The sequence below is a fragment of the Schistocerca cancellata genome, chromosome 8 (assembly GCF_023864275.1).
Source record: "Schistocerca cancellata isolate TAMUIC-IGC-003103 chromosome 8, iqSchCanc2.1, whole genome shotgun sequence".
NCBI classification, from domain to species: domain Eukaryota; kingdom Metazoa; phylum Arthropoda; class Insecta; order Orthoptera; family Acrididae; genus Schistocerca; species Schistocerca cancellata.
The window spans coordinates 32,469,155-32,496,857 of NC_064633.1; the positions used below are offsets into that span (position 1 = coordinate 32,469,155).

General features: G+C 43.7%; 1 protein-coding gene across 1 annotated transcript in view; it reads right to left on the reverse strand.

Annotated features, from left to right (window-relative positions):
- The window catches only part of LOC126094626 (FAM172 family protein homolog CG10038), a 272,864-nt gene that overhangs the window by 74,850 nt on the left and 170,311 nt on the right, over nucleotides 1–27,703 (reverse strand). The gene's annotated exons all lie outside the window — the stretch shown is intronic.

Genomic DNA, 27,703 nt, shown 5'->3' on the forward strand with positions numbered 1-27,703 from the left:
AGCTGCAGGAGAGTTTCAAAATGGCGTCTGTAGGTGATTTATGTTAGAAGCAACGTGCCGTCATTGAATATCTCACTGCAGAGAAAGTAACTGTGGGTAATATCCACAAACACCTGTGCAAAGTCTATGGAGCATCTGCTGTCGACAGACGTTCAGTTAGTCGCTTGGCACGGAGGGTGAGGTCATAAGAAGGCGGTTCGGCGCAGCTCCACTATTTGCAGCAGTGGGGGAGACCATCCACGGCTGTCACACCTGATCTAGCCCCCTCGGACGTCCAGTTGTTTGTGCCATTAAAGGATGCCATACGTGCAGGACATTTTGAGGACGATGAGGAGGTGATTCAGACAGTGAAGCACTGGCCCCGCCACCAGGACAAGGCTTGCTACCGACAGGGCATACACGCCCTTGTTTCGCGCTGGAGGGACGCCATAGAACGGGATGGATATTACGTAGGAAAATAGTTGGTGTAGATAAAACACCATTCTTTCCTGTGTGTAATTCTCATTATGTTCAGTAAAGAACTGTTGAAGAAAAAAATGCGGTGCATTACTTTCTTGGTAACCTTCGTAAGTTCCATTATTTTAGTTCTCAATGTACCACGAAATTATGTAGTATCTCAAAACCTGTCACTTTAAACATACGTTTGACTGTGACTAGCGACGGCAACTTAAGTTTTAAAGTTGTTTCGGTCCAACTGCAGACCGGTAAGAAAGGTTTTGTTTGGGTTTACGTCCTCCACGTTTGATGACACGCTATGGGCGCCTCTCCCGGCTAATCAGGAGAGACGGCCATACCATCACCGCATAGATGGCTATCCCATAAACGTGTTATATATTAAATAATGTACTGAGCTGATCCGTCTTCAAATCTTTAAATCTTTATTTTTACAGTGCCGTTGAAAAATGGCAAAGGAAATTTGTGGTAAGTTCCTATGGGACCAAACTGCTGACGTCATTGGTCCCCAGGCTTATACACTACTTAATATAACTTAAACTTACGCTAAGGACAACTCTCTCTCTCTCTCTCTCTCTCTCTCTCTCTCTCTCTCTCTCTCTCTCACACACACACACACACACACACACACACACACACGCCCGAGGCAGGCCTCGAACCTCTGACGGGGGAAGCCGCGCGAACCATGGCAAGGCGCCTAAGAGCGCGCGGCTAATGGCACAGGAATTACCCACATTGGAAGCTAGGAAGATTGTAATTTGGCGAGCTACTACAAGATTGTTGAGGAAAAGCTGGAACGCCATGGAACCCCGTCTCTGGATTCAAAATTGCTCTAAGCACTATGGGACTCAACATCTGAGGTCATCAGTCCCCTAGAACTTCGAACTACTTAAACCTAACTAACCTAAGGATGTCACACACATTCATGCACGAAGAACCGCTCGGCCACCTCGTCCGGCTCTGTGATTCAAAGCAACGCGAATTTACCTGTTTAATTCGGATGTACTTCCAGGCTATGCTTTTAGAAAGATACAGATATATTTACAGGAAATGAAAAAATCAACGTATCTAGCCGAACACTCCACGAAAGAACCTTGTCACGTTTGGCATGTTCCCCTATTAGAGCACATATCATCGAATCATCTGGCCAGAAATCCACTGAAAGAGCTCTACTACCCAAGCCGCAATCCACTACTAGATCCATAGACTCTACTTCAGCAGACAAATTGGAGCAAAAATCCCCTGAAAGAAGAGCAACGTCACCTCTACTAGAACCTTCTACAAGACCAGACGATAGGCCTTTTTGGCATGTCAATTCAAATGAATTGAGCCCAGTCACCCCTACAAAAATTCTGAATAATATTTCACCTTTGTCTGCTAGACTCGAATCTCAAACAAACACACTTACGCCTAGAAAAATTAAAGCTACAAACCTGACGTGAAAAGGAAATATTAAAAAGTTAAAATTGAAATTTGATACAAAAGGAAAAATAACTATTGGAAAATAAAACTAGTGAAGAAAGCTCGGATCAGGAAGGTTAAAGGTGCTTCAACAGTTCAGACTCGTCAGATGACGTTCACTACAAGGAAGAGTTAAGTGGCGAACTTATTGGAGGAGAGAAGGAGTGTACTGGATGTGGGGACGACTGCTCGAAAACAGATAAAACCTGTGACTGGACTCAGTGTGTCAGGTGTGAGTGTTGGTTACATGGATCCTGCACGTCACATGTTTGTGTGTACCATCGATGTAGTAATGCAATTTAAAAAAAAAAAATCTAAGCCTATAAAGTAAACATAGTTTTTCACGAATTAAGCTTGGTTCTAATTCAAGTAACTGCAGAGTTGAGACGATTTATCATTATTTTCTATATAAAACAAGCATATTCGAACAAGTTAATAAATATGTTAAAAAATTCAAGAGTTGTAAAATGCTTTTTACACATAGTTCCTCTTATAATTTATATATATATATATATATATATATATATATATATATATATATATATATATATATATATATATATAGCGACAGTTAAAATATTTATAAAATATTTTTTACATGAAGATATTCGATAAAACAAGTTTAAAGTGTTACAAGTTTTTTTATAATTATCTGTTTTATTTTAAAGTTCTTTGTGCGATGGCTATCTATCCCTTACATGTCTGCCCATCTAACCACGATACTCGGGTAAGATGGTCAAGTCTTGCATATTTTTTAAGAATTTTGTAACTACTATGAAATTTGGTATATCTTTGTAAACGAGATCGGCTTTTGTTTTTCATGAATTGAAAAGGCAGTTTATGGAAAGATTCGGGTTGTTCTTGTGTAAGAGGTTGTGAAACTGTCTTTTGAAAAAATCATGGTCGTCTATCTCGGATTTAACTTACCTATGCGGAATGAGTTAATCTCCGTCTAGAACGCAAGTTCACAATCTTTCTCAGGCCATTATCCTTACTAAGACCAGATATTACTCAATAATCCAACAAAGTTGAGCACTCTGAAGTAATCGCAACAACAAGGAGGAGTTGTGCGTTAAAAACGAAAGGTGGTGGGCATGTTTCTACATCTGGAAGACGATGTCTACTCAAATTTTGCGCCAACCGTATGAGAGTGGCGTTAGTAGTACCACTACGCAGATGTAAATCAGGTTTGCCTTAAATACACGCTGTAACGGTCGTGAGTGATAGTTACGTGGTGAATTGATCTTAGTCAACAACGCTTTTAAGGCGACAAAGACTCCTCACTCACTTCGAACGAGGTCATGTGATACAGCTACAAGGAACTGGATGGTCCTTCTGCAATACTGCAGAAAGATTTGGCAGGAATGAAGCCACTGTACGTGATTGCTGGCAGCGGTGGTCACGAGAATGTACCAGGCTCCACGCGGTACTATCGAGACGGAAGAATATCGTGTTCAGCATATGGCTCTGGTGCATCGTACTGCATCTGCAGCAGCAATCTGACCAGCAGTTGGCACCACAATGACACAACGAACTGTTATAAGTCGGTTACTTCTAGGACAGCTACGAGCCAGAAGCTCTGTAGTGTGCATTCCACATTGTAGACTTTTGGAACACGTATTATGTTCGAGTATAATGACTTTCCTGGAGACTAGGAATCTACTCTGTAGGAATCAGCATGGATTTAGAAAAAGACGATCGTGTGAAATCCAGCCCGCGCTATTCGTTCACGAGACTTAGAGGGCCATAGACACGGGTTCCCAGGTAGATGCCGTGTTCCTTGACTTCCGCAAGGCGTTCGATACAGTTCCCCACAGAAGTTTAATGAACAAAGTAAGAGCATATGGACTATCAGACCAATTGTGTGATTGGATTGAAGAGTTCCTAGATAACAGAACGCAGCATGTCATTCTCAATGGAGAGAAGTCCTCCGAAGTAAGAGTGATTTCAGGTGTGCCGCAGGGGAGTGTCACAGGACCGTTGCTATTCACAATATACATAAATGACCTTGTGGATGACTGAGGCTTTTTGCAGATGATGCTGTGGTGTATCGAGAGGTTGTAACAATGGAAAATTGTAATGAAATGCAGGAGGATCTGCAGCGAATTGACGCATGGTGCAGGGAATGGCAATTGAATCTCAATGTAGACAAGTGTAATGTGCTGCGAGTACATAGAAAGATAGTTCCCTTATCATTTAGCTACAAAATAGCAGGTCAGCAACTGGAAGCAGTTAATTCCATAAATTATCCGGGAGTACGCATTAGGAGTGATTTAAAATGGAATGATCATATAAAGTTGATCGTTGGTAACGCAGATGCCAGACAGATTCATTGGAAGAATCCTGAGGAAATGCAATCCGAAAACACAGGAAGTAGGTTACAGTACGCTTGTTCGCCCACTGCTTGAATACTGCTCAGCAGTGTGGAATCCGTACCAGATAGGGTTGATAGAAGAGATAGAGAAGATCCAACGGAGAGCAGCGCGCTTCGTTACAGGATCATTTAGTAATCGCGAAAGCGATACGGAGATGATAGATAAACTCCAGTGGAAGACTCTGCAGGAGAGACGCTCAGTAGCTCGGTACGGGCTTTTGTTGAAGTTTCGAGAGCATACCTTCATCGAAGAGTCAAGCAGTATATTGCTCCCTCCTACGTATATCTCGCGAAGAGACCATGAGGATAAAATCAGAGAGATTAGAGCCCACACAGAAGCATACCGACAATCCTTCTTTCCACGAACAATACGAGACTGGAATAGAAGGGAGAACCGATAGAGGTACTCAAGGTACCCTCCGCCACACACCGTCAGGTGGCTTGCGGAGTATGGATGTAGATGTAGATGTAGACCTCAAACCACAGCCATTTGCGACTTCAATGGTGTCAATTAACAGCTCACTGGAGGGCAAGATGGAACACTGTTGCGTTTTCAGACGAAAGCTGGTTCTGCCTTGTTTGGAGTGATGGCCCTACGTTGGTCAGAAGTAGGCCAACTGAGGGACTGCAGCAGATCGGTGCGCGTGCTAGATCCATTGAACCAACAACTGGAGTTATCGTCTGGGATGCGATTTCGTACGAAAGCAGGACGACGCTTTTCGTTATCCCAAGAACCCTGATTGAAAATTTGTGCGTCAATCTGATTTTTCGACCGCTGGTGCTGCCATTCATGAACAGCATTCCATGGGGTGTTTTCCAACACAATAACACTTGCCCACATACCTCTGTTGTAACCCAATATGCTCTACAGAGTGCCGACACGTTGCCTTGACCGGCTCGATCACCAGCACACCAGCACTATCTCCAATCGAGCACAAACGGGACACCATCGAACGACAACTCCAGCGTCATCCACAAACAGCATTAACTGTGGCTGTATTGACAGACAAAATGCACCAGGCACAGAACTCACCCCACAAACTAATATCTGGCACGTGTACAACACAATGCATGCACGTTTGCATGCTTGGATTCAACATTCTGGCGGTTACAATACTTATTAGTGTACCAGCATTCCACATTTGCAATAGCTTATCTTGTGCTTACATTACCCTGTGATCTTGCAATTGTAATCACTTACTTATGTTACGTAGACAAATGTATTTGCGAAATTTCTTTACTCTACATAAATTATTTTTCGTGTTGCGATTTTTTCCCGTGAATGTGTATATATACATGGTGAGGTTAAGTAACATACTTTTTATTTCCGGAACGGTTCCAGATATCGAAATGAGGTTTTCGGCAAATGGCAATACGCTAACGTGCAGGTATTTTGCTCAACTCTTCTATCGATATATTGAAGCAAGTATGAGTTTTCGAAATACAATAATATACTTTTTATACCGCAACCGAAAGTGCTTGATAATAATCATGATGATGATGAGTATGTGTTAGAAGGGACTAAACATCAGTTCCTCCATTTCATGAGACAAACCCTTAAAAAGATAAAAAGCGAATGAAGTGGGGACTTGACTTCTCCAATTATTTAAGCAAGTCAAAAAGTTTTAAAAAGGGCGTGTCATAGTTGCAACACGATAGGTAAAAGAAAACTAAGAAAATCCAGGCAGCGTCGTGAACAAGACGGTTTAAAGGCACAAGGTGAGGGGGGGGGGGGGGGAAGTAACATACTGTCTCCCACCGCCGCAGTGGGAGATTCTGGGCACAGGCCACCCCCCCCCCCCCCCCCCAACACTGTGGGAGAGTTTATAGTTCAGTGTAAAATCCGCTCTCTCCCAGGAAATGCAGCATTTTGGTACAGGCTGTCTCGTCATCGGCAAGCATCTGAGGCAGTGAGGTAGGCAAGCTGAGAGCTCGCCGCAGATCGGCCAACACGGCGCACTCCACAAGAACATGTACTATCGTCAGTAGACTACCGCAACTGCAGAAGGAACTCGTGGGTGAGTCTCGTGTGGCCAACACGATGGCATCTTTCCGAGAGGCCTGGATAAAAATGTATGCCACACCTAGCCTGCCATTAAAATTCCCAGAGAATCAAAATATTGGCGTCGAAGTTGTAATTTTAAATTTTGGCCCAGTATTTCGAAGTAGTAGCGTCTTTAGCGAGACAGCCGGCAAGTTCATTTCCTGTAATGCCTATGTGGCTCGGTGTCCCGACGAATGTCACTGTCTTTCTAGAGCCGTATAGGTAAATCAGTACGTCCTGGATGTTGGCGACTGAAACATTTTCAAGATAGCGCTGGGATATGCCTTTTAAGCAAGTCATCGAGTCCTACAGATCAGAAACTTCGTCGTGGCAATGGATTTGACGTACTACAAAGCCTGAGATATGGCAACCAACTCTGCAGTGTATAAACTGCAGGCACTCGGCAGAGAGTGCTTCTCGTATCACCTTGCACGTCCAAAAGCGTAACTAAGCCTGTCGTTGACTTTCGACCTGTCCGTGTTATGCATACCGAAATAAATAATAGTGGAGAACCGAACGAAACAGATGGCGGAGTAGGGTAGGATCAGAATCCTCCTTGTGACCACAAAAGAGGTCCATCCGTATCACAGGACAGGGTACAGAACAAGGGGGGGTGGGGTGTATCTACATGGAGCCCTAGGAAAACAGACTAAAAGAGGCTATTGCAGCTCCTCCAGTAGATTATCAAGTCGGTTCCCCACATGGTCTACCCAGTTTTGGGCGGTGCGCAAACAGCCTGAAATGTTTGTGGAAGAGATTTGAATGACATGGGTGGGTAGGCATTTGACAGACTGTGACTGCGTAATTAGCCAGAACTTGTTGCCGTCTAACCCGCAGCGGCGGGACACCGGCTTCCGCTAGGGGGCTGTCAACAGGGCTCATACGAAAGACCCCCGTTGCCAACGGTGCGCCAGTGTGGTAAACAGGGGCCAGCAAGCTCAGTACGGACGAAGTTGCCGACCCATAGGCAACACATCCACAGTCCAAGCGAGATAAAATCAGCGCTTTGTAAAATCGCGTAGAAACTGCGATCCACGTCCCACGAGGAGTTACTAAAAAAACTGAGAGCATTTACCTTCTTCATCAAAGTTGCCTTGAGCCGGCGGACATGTGGCAGCTAAGTTAATTTGTCGTCAAATAAAACACCCAAGAATTGAAAAGTTTCAACGACTTTAAGTAACTGGTCGCCAAGATAAATATCTGCATGCGGGTACACAGTCCAGAGTCGGCAAAAATGCACAACTTGTGATTTTGCAGGTGAAAATAGATAGCCATGATTCAAAGCTCCTGAAGTTGGCACTCAGCGACGTACAGTGATGCAGACGCAAGGTACATGCAAAGATCATCCACATACAGTAGTGGAGGGACACAGGGGCCCACTGCATTTACGATGCCATTGATAGCGAACAGCGTTACGCTCAGAAGCGATCCCTGAGGTAATCCATTTTTCTGTACATATTGATTGCTGAGCAGTCGAACCTATCTGAACCCGAGAAAGTCGGAGAGAGATGAAATTTTGGATAAAAATGGACAAACTGCATGCAGTGTAGACAGGACGTGATGCCGCTAGGTGGTACTGTGTGCCTTCTGTAGGTCAAAGAACACAGCAGTTGAGATGTTGGCGATGCGGGAAAGCACTGCGCACTGCATATTCCAGACGAACCAGATGATTTGTGGTGGGCCGGAAGATCCAAAAGCCACCTTGGAATCATGATATATGCCCTCCAGCTTCAAGGCACCAACAGAGACGGCGGTTGACCATTCGTTTGAATAGCTTACTCAGCCCATTCGTCAGAGTGACTGGCCGGTAATTAGGTAAAATATGTGGGTCTTTTCCCCGTTTCAGGACAGGGATAATAATACCTTCCCGCCATGGAGAGGGAAATTCTCCTTCCCTCCAAATACGATTAAAAAGTCCGAGGATATGTTGCATTTCTGAGCATTTGGTTGTGGATTCTGTCGGATCCAGGGGCCGTATCACGACACACTGCAACAGCACTTCGAAGCTCCCATTCACTAAAACGAGCGTTGTGTGACGAGAGAGCCGCTTGCATGGACGGATAGCGGGTGGCTCTCAATAAGGTGTTTCCGGGTCAGGAAACGAGGATGGTAATTACTGAAAGCGGACACTTCGGCGAAATACCACAGGATCAGTGCAGACGTTACCATTGACAAGAATGCCGGAAACCGCCGTGGGTAGTGGACGGCCGCAAATGCGGCTGAGCTTAACCCATACTTGGGACGATGGGGTGATGATGATGATGATGTTTGGTTTGTGGGGCGCTCAACTGCGTGGTTATCAGCGCCCGTACAATTATCCAATCTTTGCTCAGTCCAATTTCGCCACTTTCCTGGATGATGATGAAATGATGAGGACAACACAAACACCCAGTCATCTCGAGGCAGGTGAAAATCCCTGACCCCGCCGGGAATCGAACCCGGGACCCCGTGCTCGGGAAGCGAGAACGCTACCGCGAGACCACGAGCGGCGGACCGGGGGGGGGGGGGGGGGGACGATGGGGTGTGGGATCGCACAGACAATAAATATTTCTCCCATTACTCACGATTCCTTTTCCTTATTAAAAACCGCGCTTTCACCCGATATCTCTCGAATGCTATTAAATTATCCATTCAAGGATGGCGTTTGTGCTGTTGAAGCGCCCTGCGGCGGTCCCTGGTCGGCTATATCTTGAGACGACCATGGTACCATCGTGCGTCGGGATGAAGCGGAGGAGTAGGGGATCGTTTTTGCTGCAGCATGAATAACAGTATCGATGGTGCCCTGTGCCACTTCGTCCGTATACGTGGTACGACTGGCTGCAAAAGTGGCTGTAGAGGAGAAAACCTGCCAGTCAGCGTTCCGAAGCTGTCAACGTGGAGCATGTTCTAGATGCCTGCGAGAGGAGAGGGGGAGAACGGTAGGAAAATGGTCGCTGTCACAAAGATCGCTATGGAAGCTCCACTGAAGCTGGGGTAAGATACTCGGGCTGCAAACTGTGAGATCAATAGTTGAGCAAGTTCTTTGGGCTGTTCTGAAATCGGTTGCAGCTCCAGTGTTTAGTAAGCAGATGTCCAATTCTGAAAGGAGGTGTTCTAGTACCCATTCTCTGTGGGACATAGTGTCGCTGCCCCACTAACAGCTCGTGATAATGGAAAAGTCCGTCTGGTGGTAGATAAACATTAGAGATTGTCATCCGAGCTGACATGTCGCCACTGACGGCCATAGCCTCCAGTTCAGTGGTAAGTGGAAACTGGACACTGAAAATATCAGAGTGTATGAGGGTACAAACCCCACTGGATGCTCTCTCGACATTAACGTGATTGGTACAGTATGGTTTGTAGTTTTTCAGAGCAGGGAGTGTGTTGACGCAAATAGTGTTTCATCTAGTGCTACGCCAATTACGGAATAAGTACTTCGGTCACATGGCGACAGTAGCCGTTACAGTTCCATTGAACGAGTGTTGGAGTCAGGTCTGAAAAGTGGCGAATGGGAAAGATGGGTGGGATTTCTTCGCTACCAGGTCGCAGTCCGCCTGATTGTGTAGTACATCGTCACGGTGCAAAGGTTGGACCTTTGTAGGGGGCCAGGAGCAGAGCATCAGAAGCCTTACAAAGTAGTTTGTTTTTCTGCTTATCCTTCTGAGACTTCAATTTCTGTGGAGATTTCCCAATTTTATCTGCTGGGAGCGAAGAGGACCATACTTTTCTTCTGCCTGCAGCCTGTGGCTGCAGTTCCTTGGCTTGAAGGGGGAGGGGTTACCTTTACAGATGATTTCGTCCCTGACGACGCCAGAGGATGTAAACGCATCTCTGGCCGCACCGATAGTGTGGGAACCACCGGTGCTATGAGGGTAGGGGCCGAGGGCGCTGCGCTGACATTCCCTCCTTCAACTGTAGGTCAGCCGTCTGAATACTATCAGGGCCAGGAGGTGTCGTCTGAGACCTTGTCATCTCGTGAGGTTTGGACTGGGACACAACAGTTGCAAAATTTGAGACCACATCATTTGGACGAAGTCTTTCAAACTTTTTCTTTTCTTGAAAAAGATAGTCAAGTGTTTTCATAGTTTTGAATTTTCTTCTTAAACACTGAACATTAAGGTGGACGAAGAGGGCACAGTTCCGGACACTTGACATGTTGACGGGGTTGATCACAAGGGCTGCCCTCATTGGTTGCTGTCCACATGCCCAACAGATAGCGTCATTATAACAGCGCACAAGTGCCTGAACCTCTGGCACCTAAAACATCTCATCAGAGGAGGAAAATAAGGCTTGTCATCACACCTATAAACCATGACCTTAACCATCTCAGGCAAAATGTTGCCGTCGAAGGACCAGATAAAAGCTCCAACGTCCACTCTATCGACCGTGGGTCCCTTCTGAATGCGGCAAACAAAATGGATTCCACACCGCGCAGATTAGTGTGCAGCTCTTCTTCAGTTTGTAGCATTAGGTCCCGATGAAAGATAGCACCTTGAATTCTGTTGAGCTTGTTATCAGAAGAAATGGTGAACGGTATATCTTGTATCTTTACACAGGCCTGAAATGCCCGTGATTGGTTGGCGTGCGATGGTTTGACCAGCAGAGATCCATTTCTCATCTTTTCTATTGCTGCGACCTCCCCAAACCGGTCTTCAACATTTTCCACGAAAAACAGCGGCTTCGTTGTAGCGAAAGATCCACCGTCAGTTCGGGAACAAACCAAGAACTCGGCAAATTGTCCACTTCCATTATTCCTTACCTGGCTCTCGTCTTGAAGCATGGTCAAAGACGGAAATGCAGCACGGTTGTAAACCTCTGAATTAAAATTCAGAGGTTTACAATCCTATGGTACTTCCGTCTTTGACCATGCCACTCACTCCGATCGGAGGTTCTCCCCATGAGCGCCACCTCGCCAAGGCAAAGGTTACCAGGAAAGGTACCCGTTGCCTGGAGTCCTGGTATCCTGAAGTTCCTTGGGTGACACGGGCAGGTTACAGCTCAGGCGATCCCTGCGTTGTCAGAGGGCTACCACTGAGACGGTACATGGCAACCCCACCACGACAGACTGGCCACCGTGCTGGATTTCGGGTGCAGAGACAGATCCACTTGACTGGTAGGTGCAAAAGATAACAACGCACAGTAAGGAGGCGTCCTCCCCCAAATGGTCAGCACTTTTTAAAAATTGGAAAGTGGAGGTCAAACTCAAAAGGGGGACCAAAATTTAAAACGCCAAAAACGATGAGGGGGAAAAAGCCTTAAAAAGGCGAAAAACTTCGGAAGTCCAAAGTATAGTCAAAATAAGAAGGTAAAGACATGACCAAATGAAAAGGCACCTGTTTGTCATCTCTTACGACAGGCAAGGAAGGTTCTATTCTATCCCCCGACACCGCAAGATGTGAAAGCGTTTGGGAAGACGAATATAGTGACATAATGCTCGTTAACTTTGAAGTTAAAACTCTTCGCAAAGGAATTCGGGAAATATTCTAAAGCTGAAAAGTAAGTAGGACGAAATCGGTTATTGCGTTGTAAACACGCTCATGACTGGCAACGTCGCTGTATCGAGCCTTTCGACCGTTTACTTGTCGGGCACTGCAGGACTACAACAAGCGCTATAACACTGTAACTGTATTTCTAAGCGTTACTGTACGCAGTTATGAAAAGTATACGGTTCCATAAAATACCCATGCTTGTTTCAATATCTATGTTGATAACAGAGTACAGAGCATTATTCGACAAAACATTACGTGCCTCTGATCATACTATAAACAGCGAAAACATAGTTTCGATATCTGGAACCGTCCAGGAAATAAAAGGGGTTTTACATCTTACATGACTCACATGTAAAAAGCAAGTATGTGTATGTAAAGAGACACTTTTTCCCATGAAGTGGAGTGCCACCCACTCGCGGTTGTGGTGGTAGAAAGCACTTGGTCTCCCGAAGTAAGTAAGTAAGTTTCGTCACGATAGGTGGAAATGGGAGTGTGTGGCAGAAATCGTTTTCTTATACAATCTGTTCATGAGTGGCGTCTAAAATGCATTGAGTGGAGTTTCATGTGTCAGTGAGGGATGAGAGCACAATGGCCCCACAGAGAATCTTTGGGAGTTGTGAATAGATCACTCCAGAACTTATGAAATAACGCGAGTGTAATGTTACTAATATTGTCAAACGATTTTCGTCCCACGCCGTCTATTCCGAAATCGACAGCAGCGGCTGGTGTAAGCGCCTGCTTGAAAAAGTTGTTCATAAGTCTGCGTGTGAACAAAATCAAGTTAAAACAAATACGAGAACGCAGATCTCGGGAGACAAAAGAGTGCAAGAAATTTACGAAAACCGTTTACAAACTGGAGAAGGCATATCTCTAATAAACGAAACTTCTCGGCAAATCATACTGACGAATGAATTCTGTAATATCGTTGAAACACCTGAACAACTCGTACGCGGCACGATCAGAGTAACGCCGGCGAAACAAACCAGTGCCGCTCGGTGCACGTGATTACTACGCTGCTGCAGGCAGAGCGGCAGAGAGCGGCGATGAGGGAATCAAACGTGTCTGTTTCAGAGAGCGGCGTCTGGGCAAAGCTGACGGCATTCAGCTGTCGCTGCGCGTGGCAGAGTCAGTACTGTTGCTGGCAATTGTGTTGTTTTGTTGTACTGATGAGAAAATGGCTCCAGCGGATGCCTTGGTAGCAGCTGTTTCTACTCGGCGTTCTTTATGGGACCAGCAAACAACTATCATCACTACTGATTTATTTTGGACAAGTAATCTGATGAAGGGGCAACAGAATTACAAACTACAATTACAGAACACATTTCCCTAGTTTCTTAGTTATTTCATTGTCTTGAAACGATACGAGATGAAGTAGCATAGCTGACAAACACATGAAACTGATTTTTTATTATGTCAAAAAAAAGTTTTCAAAACCATCTCATTTGGACAGGTTCATTTAAAGCTCTGTTACAGTTTCGTCCCGTCTGATAACTGCCTTGTATGGAACGCTCGATTTCTATCGTATACTGCTCATCAGCACTCTTCTAGGTCAATAGTACCCAACCTTTCATAGACCATTGCCCCTGAGTGCAATCAGACATTATACAGTACCCTCCCCCACATTATCATTAACTTTAGCAGCTAACTAAACTTTAGCAGGAAAGACCTGTCTTGCAACACTTTTATTTTTAAAATGATGACAGATGAATGATATTTAGCCCGTATGTATGTGTGTGTGTGTGTGCATAGCGGGGGGAGAGGAGGTGTTCGAATGAGTGACAAAGGAATTCGTGGTGCATCCCAAGTGCTACCCACAATTCCTTTTCAGATATGACAACTAACTATTCACAATTGGGGTAGACGCTTGTTACAAAGCATACTTCCCCTGCATTACTCCTCTCCACTGCAGCACTTGCTTGACCTGCACACTGCCACCCTATTTCAAATCAACCAAGTTAAAATGTGTGCACTATACTTAATGTTCTTAAATCACTTGATTGCTGCACTCCTTACCTCTGAGCTGCCAGAAGTTGGAAGAGTACAGGCTGTTAGTGGTTTATGTCTGGCCACAGCCACTAACAGTAATAATAATTATAATAGTATAATAATAATAATAATAATAATAATAATAATAATACTGCGTATAGCACTATAGTAGCCCTTATGTAGTTACTACTGTGTCGTGCCGTCAATTATGTCATTCACCTGTTTCGAAGCGAGTAATGAAGCAATTTCTGGACTACTACAGGTGCTATCTACTACTTGGAGAAGACATTTCCTCGAAATATTTACCATTTGTTACGTAAATGTTGCATTTTTATCATCTTTTTATCAGAGAGAAAGCACAGCTGAGTGTGTAGTGGGTGAGTTATGTGAAGGACCTGTAATCTCCACCGCATTAATGTTAGTAATTGTGATAATACTAATGATCTTTCGAAAATTAGTTTCGTGACAAACGGAATCGAATCGTTTAGTTTTTACCTCTCAGGAAATTTCATTTTACTCCTCAGGGAGTAATTAGCCCCAGGCTGGGAACCGCTGTTCTAGGTCAATGACAGTGTTGTGGAGAACATGTACATTTCACAATATCGTCCGCAAATTGTGGCAAGTTTGTATTAGCTTCCAAAATAAGCTACACTTAACGCTCATTCTTCCTAAAGCACAGTCAATTAATTGTCATGTTATGGAAAAGCACCAGTCGAAATATTCTTTCCCTAGATCTAAAACCCATCGACTGTAGGCGCTGATAAAATGTCTCAACAATGGACGTACCTCATCTCCAATTAACACAAAAGGTAACAAAGCTGTGATATCTTTGGCAGTGTGAAGTCTGGCAGTATATTAAGTTCCTCTTCTTGCATCAAGTGAAATACACTATAAGAGTAAAATCTACCACCTGTTTCCTTCCCATGTCAACCAACAAAGATTATAATGAATTTCCTGTGAGGACCTGCAACTGCGTATAGGATGACTGAATGAAAATGTTTTTTAGTTATAAACATTGTACCAGAATTTTCAGAGCATTTTAGACGTATCTTTTATCTGTCAACATTGCCGACTGCATTTGGAAAGTTCCATATGTTGTATAATAATTTGCAGTATTTAGAATATCATCTTCAGAACACAGTTATGTGTGGGGGGCTCGAAGTAATCCCGTAACATTTTGGTAGTGACTCCACAATTCTTACAATAGTGTGAATATTACTGTGAATGTCTGAGCCATCTCTCGAAAACTACTTCTGGTTTCTAGGAACCTGTAACTATGTTCGGTTCACCAGCTGTCGATAATCCTTAAAAAATTGCACTATTCCATTGAGAAAAATCTGTAGTTACTTGTATATACTGGTAGATGAGGTAGTTATACACAGTAACCTTATGACAGCTTACTCTCCTATTTGCGTGCTATTATTTGCCAAAATCTTGTTTCTGTATCTCAAACCATTTATGAGATACAAGAGTGTGTGAATATTTCACGCGAGTGGAACGTAGTGCGCTATATACGATCCATTTTCTAGAGAATGGAGTGAGTTATAGATCCCACACCAAGTTTAAAGAACAGTTCAATACGTTGACTACATTTGGTACGCAGCAACAGATGACCTTACGTGCACTAAACGCAAATTCATAGCGATCTCCATTTTTCATTGCTAACTGTTCGATTTTCTTGGAGTATCTTACTTAACTTTGAAATATCACAACTACTATGACGATTAACGAAATGACAAGCAGTCCATCATGAAAATGACAAATGAAGCCATGGGATGCCTGAGAACCACAAATTTTATTTCACCGCTTAGTTTCTTTAAAATCGCTTGAGAAAGATTGCCGGTCGGTCGACTAGCGCTTTTGCCATACACGCAGTAAGTGTCCTGCCTGCTGCCGCGCCGCACCCTAGCCACATTATATCAGGCAGTGTTGCCAATTTGGGGGAAGAGTCGCTAAGTATGGGGGATTTGACAAGCACGACGGCGACTAAAATTCATGTTTGGGATTGACGACTTCTTTGGGATATATTATGGATAATTTGAAGATTTTTCACTACCAAAACTCCCAAATTATACTCTATATTCGGTGCTTCTGTAACACTTTTGCACTAATGTAGAGAGGCATACGGAGAAAATATGTACCCCAAATAAATCTCTAACGATTGTGGATTCTTTAGTGCGTGAGAGGAAAGAAAAACTTGTTTTCCGTTGTAAGAGGTGAGTAGGATTTATTTCAGCGCATTTCTGACGCAAGCACTCATCTTACACACCAACAATAATCAGTAAGAGCTTTGCTGAGTAAGTGGAACATGATTCCTTCCTGCATTGCACTACCCATGAAGCAAAGGCACCTGAGCTGTGAACTGCCTCGTCATAATCTAAATAACGAAACAAGTAAACATGTTGCAACAATGAGTCTCGCAGAATGCAGTGTACTGTTATACTGTTTGATTGCAGTGTTGAGCTGAGTTACGTTCACCTCAGTGTTTGATTCCAAGTGTGTCCGTGTGCAAAACTGTGCATTTCGCTAGAGTTTCCAAATGGGAACTAACCTTAATACGAACAACATTACTGGTAGGTTTGGAAGTCCTATACTCAATGTGAAGGGTGGTTGCGTTCTGTTGAAAATACCACTATAATAGCGTACTGTACTTACTGCAAGTTCCAAATTAATGAAAAATTAGCAGATATTGAAAAGCATGTTAAAATACAAAAACACAGCAGATTCTGGGATCCTTTCGAAAGTTCTTGACAACGGAAGGTTCCGTTTAAAAAATGAAACTGTAACAAATGCCAAAAAATTATCGGAAGCAGGAATCTGCGTATTCATTGGTGAACAAAATTTCTTTCGTGTGATTACTTGTCAGAATTATGTAAAAAACAATTTTCAGATAGCAAATGTGCAGGAGAAATGCAGTTACACAGAACTAAATGCAGAGAAATTGTCGGAAACGTGTTAGTTCAAATGGCTCTGAGCACTATGGGACTTGATTTCTGAGGTCATCAGTCCCCTAGAACTTATAACTACTTAAACCTAACTAACCTAAGGACATCACACACATACATGCCCGAAGCAGAATTCGAACCAGACTGTAGCGCCTAGAACGTGTTAGTCCACACTTTTCTAAAATGTGGTGAATACTGGTGAAAATAGATTCAGCTTAATTTTAGATTAACCGACAGACATAGCCGTTACAAAAGTACTCGGTGTTCGTGTACGCTGTTTCAGCGTTTCAACGCACAAACTTGTGTGTACTTTCTTGAGTCTGGTGGAATTACTAACTGGCATGGCTGAAACCACTGTTAATTTCATAAAAGTTTCGTTGCAGTGTCGAACTTAAGCCGGAAAATACGATTGACGTCGGGGTTGATAATGCTTCTATACACAGGAATGAACAATGACGTATGAGAGACTGAAACGAGATTTAAACTTACGACACGTGTGTTTGCCATTCATAGCAGTTAGCACTCTCTAATGAAAATGACTACTTGGTTCGAGAAACCTACAACTGGTTTTCGCATTCTTCGAAGCGCCAAGCAATGTACAGGGACATTTATAAAACATTAAATCAAGGGAGGAACCTGTGTGTGAGACGCGATGGCTGAGCCTGTCGTTACAAGAATATTATCATAATGGGAAGAAATGAAACTTAACATTCAGATTGTCAAATCTAAAGAAAACGGCTACACAGCAGAAATGCTGTACAACATGTACTGCGATCCTTCGAATAAACTATATTTGTGTTATATAAAACCAAAAGTGCAAAAGACAACAAAGGCTTTTGAAAGTGAGAACGTTAACCCTACAAAAGTACTTCAGAATTTGACAAATTTCATCCAATCAGTGTGTAGGAAAATAATAATAACCGCAGCAAAAGTATATATTCTGACAAATGGTACTGATTCTTATGTAGATCCTAAACCGGATATGGGGAATGAATTTGAGAAAATGATTCCAGAAATTAAACTGCGCCGTGAACCTGAAAATCTTCTTTGGAGACTGCAAAGATTTCACAATAAAACTCTCTAAAGAACTAAGAAATAGCTTTCCTAATAACATTCAAATCCTCAGAAATCTGTAAACGAGGTTGTCAAGTCTCTGAAAGAACCGATTACTGAATTTGCTGAAATATTTGGTTATATCAAGCCCGAAGTAATTTGATCCATCATTAGTCAGTGGCGAAATATCAGTTTCATAAAATGAAATATTCGTAAGAGACTTGAAAGAAAGGATACGGCAGAGTTTGGCTTAGCCGTTTGCTTCAGAATGAGAACTAAACTTAAAAGTGTATTGCAATTAGCATTCTCAACAGAACCTGACAAAGTTTTTGAACGGCAACGTTCCCAGATCATTACTATTCGCCGACACATGATTCATTCGAGTACGCCAGCAGATAGTGCTTCAAGCCACAACAGACACGGTGTTCCCAAATATCAAGTTCTGACACAGCTATCCATACCGTCATCCAAAGGCAATGGCTCTTTGTGTCCACTGAAACTCTTTTTCCGTCATTTGTTATTTGTTAAACAGTACGCAACACGGCCATTATTACTACACTACTTATAATCAAATAAAACATTTAATAATATTATTACCTATTAAACGAACATGATTTCACATCCTAAATAATATGTCAAGTGCTGGAATTTTTCAAATAAACGTCCCGTTCAACGGATCTTTACAGATCCACCATGAAGCTAAATCATAATTTCTTTTTAGATCACAATCAATATACTCGTAGAATCACCTCAGGAATCTCTCCAGGATTAACATTTTTAATGTCGACACATTTATAATTTCAGCGAACCATCGCCTTATAAGTAAATAACAAATGTACTGATACTGCAAATACAGTTAAGGGACTAATTTTACACGGTCTGATAATCTGTATAACAGGTTGTAGAGGCCGACACAGTTTCCGAATAATAAGCCATGCCAAAAGGAGGTTGGAGATCCCTCATTTCTGAACTTGTGATATTATTTCTTTCAAATAATCTTCAAATTTATGACGCGGAAAAATACTGTGTTTCAATAATAATCATTCTGTTTCATAATTATCTTCTGTACGAATTAAGACAGAAACTTGGGGTAAATATCAACTTACGTATATGACAAAGTTTGTAGGTCCAGAAGAAACATCAGTTTTACTGATCAACGTTTTCACTGCCCTTTCACGAATGTTTACTATGTCCTCCATTCGATGTACAACAAACATCCAGACGATTGTCAAACTCGTCCCACACTTTTACGAACTTGGCTGGTGTTATTTTAGCAGGGATGTCTTTCAGAAACACTCCTAAAGAAGCACATAACATGAGACCTGACGACATTGGATAGTCGACTGTGGAATGCGAGATCAGTACGCCCCTTACGTTCGATCCACTGTTGACACAGTACTCGCGAGGAAAACCACCCCAAACAGTTGTAACTGAATCGCCCCCGTTGACAACAAGAATACACCACGGCTTTCGCTGCTGTATGATCGTTGTCTCGACTCGACACACATTAGGTATGAGCGAGCTACACTGTACAGTCACATTAATGTGACCTTCTGTCAAAAGCCTGAATAACCACCTTATGCAGCGCGAACGTCTGCGAGACGACGTGTTTCTGGAAAGCACCGTCAGGGATGTGGAACATATCTACTCTAGTGCTGTGGCCAGCTGGGCTTGGTTTCTCGATTGAGAATCCATGGCACGAACAGCCCTGTCGACGTTGTCCCACAGATTCTCGATTGGTTTTAAATCTGGGGAGTTTGGTGACCGGAGGGGTGCTCTTCGAACCACGCACATACTGCGAGCAGTGTGTCACGTTGCACTGTCCTGCTGGTAGATGCCATCGTGCCGAGGTAAAATAAAATGCATGTAGGGATGGAAACGGTTTCCAAGGATAGATGGATACTTTGTTGATCCACAGTGCCATCAAGAATGACAAGATCTCCTAGCGGACGCCAGGAAAACATTCCCCACAGCATTAGACTGCCTTCTCCGGCCTGGACCCTTTCGACGATTTTTGCAAGGTGTTTCTTTGAGACGTTCCACGCCGTTCGCGCCAACGGCCGTCTGCCCGATGGAGCATAAAACGTGATTCATCGGAAAAGGCCACCAGTCACCACTGAGTGAACGTCCAGTTGTGGTAATGGCGTGCAAATTCCAGCCTTCGTCACCGACGAACAAAGTCATCAAGCATGCGCCTGCTGCAAAGGCCCATACGCAGCAATTTCCGATGAACGTTTATCGGGGAGACACCGTTGGTAGCCTCTTTGTTCACCTGGGCAGTCAGTTGCTCAACAAATGCACATCTGTTCGCCCCTACACATCACCGCAGCCGCCGTCACCTATTGCCCATAGTGAACCAGTTGCGTCAGTGCCGTTTGTGGCTCAAATGGCTCTGAGCCCTATGGGACTTAAAGTCTGAGGTCATCAGTTCCATAGAACTTAGAACTACTTAAACCTAACCAACCTAAGGACGGACATCGCACACATCCATGCCCGAGGCAGGATTCGAACCTGCGACCGCAGCGGTTCCAGACTGAAGCGCCTAGAACAGCTCGGACACACCGGCCGGCGTGCCGGTTGTGGTTAGCGGAGTTTTGCCATGCACAGTATACTTTAACCACGAGGGCACACGAACAGTTTACAAACCAAGCCGTTTCGGAAATGCTTCCAGCCTTGAACCGAAAGCCAACGATAATACCCTTTTGGAAGTGGGATAAATCGCTCCGTTTTCGCATTTCGATAACGACTGCTAGTGCTGCCACCTGCTGTCTGTGAGTGGTTACTCCACGTTGACGTCGAACACAAGGGATGATGAAATTAATGACTGGACTGTCTAGTGCACCACGCAGATTCCTACAGAAGTAGCCACTTATACAAGAGGACTTTTGCAAGTACGTTACACATTTATTGCATGTTGCAATAAATTTCGAAGTGACGCATATACATGGAACTATTTTGCAACATAATCACCAAGTTTCTGTGATGAACAGTCTGAACTCTCTACCAGTCATTTAGTTTCTCGACGATAGATATCTCCTCCTTGGTCACGGATCCATTCGAAAATCGCTCTGTGAACTTCCTCACAGTCGGAAAATTTGGGAATGCTCGGAATGTGTTCCACGACTGCCTGGACATTGTCCTCTGTCGACGATGTTGACGGCCTTCCTTCCCGATCGGCTTCGGCCACGTCTGTGCGGCCTTGGTCAAACTGTTGGCACCATTTCACTACGGCCAGGTGCTACTTTGCATTTGGTCCGAATACTGCCAAAAATTCATGATGAACCTGTGTGCAGCTTAGGTGTCTTGCCCTTGAGAATCGTACTGTCCAACGTATTTCAAAGAGTACGCTTCCAGCTGCCGTGCCATTTCACTCGCACCCTGTGATGCACCTGTTAATAGTGCGCAGGGGAGCTACAGGACATCGAGCACATGTTCTCTCTTCAGACAAGCGTCGTTCTTGTTGCCCGACGCTACTAGCGCGGGACGACATAGGTAACATACTTTTTGAAGTATTCTCGTGACTGTCACTTTTAGCTTCGAAAAATGAGTAAAAATGAACTCCATGTTTTTATCTTCATTCATATACAGCGTGTCCGAGGAGTAGCCGTTCCTAGCAATGTATGCTGGAGCCAGTGGCGCTATGCGTTCATTTCTTTCGTCAATCGACTCGACTGAATCGAGTAGGTGTACTTTCCTATGTAGCGCGCGCGCCTCTGTCATCGTATTTTATACATTCCTCGTCTTACAGGCAGACACAGGAAAAACTGCGATCATAATGATGATGCTATGACATATTGGGAAAGAACTGTTTTTATTTCAACAATGGACCATGTTACGACTGACATGAGAGAACGTTTTGCCGAAGAAAATATTTATCATTCAAAAATTCAACATACTTTTGGCCTCACAACTACGTAAACATGACGGTAATGATCTGGAATATAAACTGAATCAGTGCTTAACAGAACTGCCGTTCTTTGAAGACCAATCACTTTTTGTGATTAAAAACAGAGTAATGGGAGAGATTCTTCAATACAAGCGAACGAACATAAACGCCATTAATGGTCGTGATTCTGTTATGCAAGCGTTGTCTGTCTGTCCTAGAACTGACTACCCTACTTTGCACACACTGTACGAAATATTTGCTTGTCTACCTGCATCTGTTGCTAAAGTAGAAAGAAATTTTTCAACATTGCGGCGTACAAAGACATGGTTGAGGTCGACAATGAACGAGGATCGACTTAATGGCTTAGCTCTCTTGAACATTCACCATGACATTGATTGTCCTATTGACGATGTAATTAACCAATTTTCCAGGAAGGATAGGCCCATAGAATTCATCATTTAAGGAAGAGAACCACAATTGCAACTTTTTTACTTCAAAAGAATGTATTGGTTCAAAAATGGCTCTGAGCACTATGGGACTTAACATCTATGGTCATCAGTCCCCTAGAACTTAGAACTACTTAAACCTAACTAACCTAAGGACATCACACAACACCCAGCCATCACGAGGCAGAGAAAATCCCTGACCCCACCGGGAATCGAACCCGGGAACCCGGGCGTGAGAAGCGAGAACGCTACCGCACGACCACGAGATGCGGGCAAGAATGTATTGTCTTGTATATGTGTATAATCAGTTTAAATAAAGCTTCCTTAAACTTTGCATGTGACTTGATTATTTTTTATTACGGTAAAAGTAAAGGTAGCTGAAGCTATCTTTAGTGCCCCCCTCCTTTAGGTTTTCTGTATCCGCCACTGGCTGGAGCTGCACCCTGCTGTAATCACCCATGAACCGTGACTCCGTTGCCTTCAAGTTGAGGTATTAAAGCACGTTTGCAACATGTCCAAACAATAATTACTGTACATCCCCCCCCCTCCCCGCCCCTGCAAAAAAGCATGATCCGGACAGGTATTGTTGTGGCATACCGATCCATTCATAACATGAGGCGGGTTCATTTCCAATTCTTGTACGTAAGGGGGATTTTCCTAAAGCCAGAAAACTACATTCCTTCTATGCGATGTGCGATATATCGCACATTAATCAGCAAATAACACAAGTGTGCGAGACACGGCATTTGAAAATTGTGCCAACATAGCACGGCAGACCGCAGCTCGCTGTGTGTGTCGTTGTCAGGCACACAGGCAGTTTATTTACAACGATCCGTTTGAATCCTTTCATTTTCTGATTTTTTTGATGTATTCATGCTTCGCTGACGGCGGTACTTGAATCCCAGCTGGTCTTTCCAGAATAGATTTCACTGGATACTGCTCAACTGGATACTGCTCAACTGATTCAGCGACGACGACGACACACGTTTCCTCTTGCGTTTTCCTAAGTCCACTATTACGCAGTCTGTCTTGAACCGTCAAACGGAGTTGGGGGGTCCTTTTTGATACCAGTCAAACTGTACACACGTGCCATTTCATCTGTTGGTTATTCTATTGTTGGCGGTTCTACATACCTTCTCGGCAGTTAATAGTGAACCTACTGACGAACCAGCAGCATTGTGGAGTTGTTCTCTTTCTCAGTGCACAGCTGTAAAGTTTCGGTGGTGCCATTATTGACCCCACGATTTTATTTTTAGGCTTAGTGAGTGTTTTCATTTATTTTCAATGTTACTATGGCTTTGAGCTCTCATTCACGTATGTCATTGCTCGATCCAAGTTTTCCAGACTTTGCTAGAAGAACTAGAAGAAGGAGAAGAGGGTAGTGATGCAAATGATCTGGACGATGAAAATGAACCTTCTTACAACAGTGAACTTGAAACTGCTTCAGAACAAAGTCGTGACTCTAGTGAATCAGATAAATTAGAGGGAAATAAACATAGAGGGGAATCATCTAGTTTCTATGGCAGAAATAGGTATGAATGGTCCACTCTAGAATCTCAAAGGAATGTGAGAACACCAGCCCACAACTTGATAATTAAAGTTCCTACACTGACAGGCCCTGCAAGCCGATTGGAAGACTCATGCAGTCCATTGGAAGCGTGGGAGTGTTTGTTTACTGGAGATATGTTAGAAGAAATTGTGAGTCACACCAATGTGAAAATTTCTTCATATCGATCAACGTCAATGAACTTAGGGCACTACTTGGATTATTATACTTCAATGCCATTTTCAAATCTAATCATGAATATCTGGGGTCTATGTTTGCAACAGACGGCACTGGAAGAGATATTTTCCGCGCCACGCTATCCATGAAGAGAGTGCTGATATTGCTTTACTGCCTAAGATTTGATGACATAACTAGCAGAGATGAGAGGGAAAAAAATGATCCTGCAGCAGCGATTTCTTGGATTTTCGATAGAATGGTTCACAATTGTCAGGCATCTTATAACATATGGTCACATGCATGCGTGGATGAAATGCTGGTTGGTTTTCGTGGGAGATGCGCATTTAGGGTTTATATGGCTAGTAAGTCAGCGAAATATGGGCTGAAAATAATGATTTTAGCTGATGCTCAAACAAATTACCTTTTGAATGCCTATTTATACACTGGAAAAAGACAGTGATGGCGTTGGCTTGACACCAGAAGCAAAGAAATTTCAGAAACCTACTCAATCTGTCCTGAGACTAGCGAAACCCATTTACGGTACAAACCGTAATATTACAGCTGACAACTACTTTGGCTCTACTGAATTAGTTTCGGAGTTGAAAAAACGTAAGTTGACCTATGTTGGTACATTGAGGAAAAACAAAAAGGAAATCCCACCCGACTTCCAGCCATCTAAGAGGCGTGTGGAAGGTTCAACACTTCATGGCTTCACAAATTACAGAACCTTGATTTCTTATGTCCCTAAAAAAAGGAAAAGTTGTCATTTTGATTTCCAGTATGCATCATTCAAAAAGTACAGATCCCAAAACAGGAAAACCAGGAATAATTCCCTTTTACAATAGGACAAAAGGTGGCGTAGACTCTCTTGATCAGAACTGTGCTACCTACAGCACAGGCAGACGAGCACGCAGATGGCCTCTTGCTGTATTTTATGCTGTTCTGAACATACGCGGAGTTAACTCGTATGTAATATACAAACGTCCTGCAAGAAGTACATACCTATTTCCCGGTTTGAATTCATCAAGACACTTGCCAGACAGCTTACTGAACCCTATCTCAATGAGAGGCTGATGAATGGCAGACTACCAAAATAACTAAGAGTAACAATATCAGGACTTTTGAAGAAACCTCTCCCAAAATCACAAATATCCACTCTCGATTCAAAGAGGAAACGATGTGCTCTTTGTCCACGTGTCAGTGAGAAAAAGACAAACCAATATTGTACCTGCTGCAGTTGCCCAGTTTGCCAAACCTGTTGTTCGGTTGTCTGTAAAGAGTGTGCAGAGGAGAATGCAGGTGATTATTGACGATTTGTGAAAAACTCTATCAATTCATATTTGATGTTCATTACATGAAAGCTAATTTTTCAAACACTATATATTTATCTCACAGCAATCTATTACTGTTTCGTGTTATTTCTGATACAATAAACCAGTTCGAAATTCTACACTGCATTTCATTTCATTGTTAAGTAGTGTTGCATAAACTTGTTTTCCTTTTGTGATTTTTATAGAGTTTTTTTAGTTTAACTGGAGTTTTGTGTTGTAACATAGGCAATTAAGGAATTATAAATAAATATTTCTAATGAAAGTAAAGTAAATTAATTTTCATGGATAAAATTGAGTGGTATCCTTTTGGACCCCACAACACCATTTACGATACTAAGAAGTCACCACTCCGTTTGAGGGTTAACAATGCCTGAAATAAAAGCACGCTTCCCCCAATCAGGTTGTGTCTCTTTACGAGGTGAGGCTCTGTCACAGCAATCTCCAAACTCACTCGTTATCTCTTGTCATTACGTCTGTCATTGTTTTCGCTGCTTGTGCGCGATCGCGTACACACACATATGCCACTAACCGTTTCTCAACAGTGGAATCGTGTCCGCTCACATTAGCCATGACTTAAACAATGCAATACTAAAACAATACTGGCAACAATGATTCTCGTCAGATCCAAAGTAGAGATACCAATAAAACTACTATTTATTCCCCCAGAAGTAAAAAGTCAAGGGGGCTATGGGGACTTCTCCGACTCGTGTAGGGGCATATTCTTGTCAAATCGGGTGAACATTTTTGAAGTATCCCGTGGAAAGTACAGAAAATTTGACAAACAAATCTGATCGTTCACGGGTCCCGAGAGCCCCCCCCCCCTTCACCGTGCTGACAAAATGATAACAGCTGGTTTATACACTGAAGCTCCAAAGAAACATGTACACGCCCGCGAATTCAAATATAGAGATACGTAAACAGGCAGAATACGGCGGCAACGCCTGTACGAGAGACATGTGTCTGGCCGCAGTTGTTAGATCTGTTACTGCTGCTACAATGGCAAGTTATCAAGATTTAAGTGAGTCTGAACGTTGTGTTATTGTCGGTGCACGGGCGATGGGACGCAGCATCTCCGAGGTAGGGATTTTTCCGTAAGACCACCGGTAAAACATCAAATCTCCATCACAGCGGCAGGAAAAAGATCCTGCAAGAACAGGACCGACGACGACTGAAGGCAATAGTCCAACGTGACAGAAGTGCAACCCTTCCGCAAATTGCTGCAGATTTCAATGGCGGGTCATCAAGTGTCAGGTTGTGAACCATTCAAAGAAACATCATCAATATGGCTTGTCGGAGCCGAAGGCCAAATCGTTTACCCCTGATGACTGCACGACACAAAGCTTTAAGCCTCGTTTGGGCCCGTCAACACCGACAATGGACTGTTGATGACTGGAAACACGTTGCCTGGTCGGACGAGTCTCGTTTCAAATTTATCGAGCGGATGGACGTGTACTGGTACGGAGACAACCTCATGAATCCATGGACCCCACACGTCAGCAGGGGAGTGTTCAAGCTGGTGGAGACTCTGTAATGGTGTGGGGTGTGTGCAGTTGGAGTGATGTGGGACCCCTGATACGTCTAGATACGACTCTGACAGGTGACACGTACATAAGCATCCTGTCTGATCACCTGCATCCATTTTTGTTCATCGGGCATTCCGACGGACTTGGGCAATTCCAGCAGGACAATAGGACACCCCACACGTTCAGATTTGCGCTCCAGGAACACTCTTCTGAGTTTAAACACTTCCGCTGGCCACCAAACTCCCCAGACATGAACATTATTGAGCATATCTGGGATGCCTTGCAACGTTCAGAAGAGATCTCCATCACTCGCACTCTTACAGATTTATGGACAGCCCTGCAGGATTCTTGGCGCCAATTCCCTCCCACCATTCCAGACATTTAGTCGAGTCCATGCCGCGTCGTGTTGCGGCACTTTTGCGTGCTCGCTGCTGGGTCCCTACACAATATTAGGCACGTGTGCCAGTTTATTTTGTTCTGTAGTGTATATACCACATCCCAAAAACAAATGAGCGCAGAATACAGATATGAGTGGGCAGTCAAAGCCAGTTCTGACATTTCATGTAAGCAGAACTGTGAAACTCTGTTTCCGAAAAACGGTTTTTGCCTTCTGCAACTTGTGGTATGGAAACTCTAACGCCGTCGTCAAACTTTTGGGGCATATTTCTCGATCTCTCTCTTACCCAAAATTGGAGGATGTAATTTAAGAGAGAGAGAGAGAGAGAGAGAGAGAGAGAGAGAGAGAGAGAGAGAGAGAACGCTGAAAACTATAATTAAACGCCAGACTGGGACTGGAGCCATTTATTTCGATTCTGGAATCAGTTGAAGGGTAATTTGGTCAGTCTGGATGAATGGTCACAAGTTGCGCGCCCACCGGGAGACAGCATGGTCCGCATCTGAAGCGGGCAGCAGCAGCCAAACGAACAGCTGCGGCGCGAACCAGCTGGCGGTCTCTCGGAGCCCAGCGGCCTGGCTAATCAACGAGCTCCCTGCGTCGCCACCACAATGTC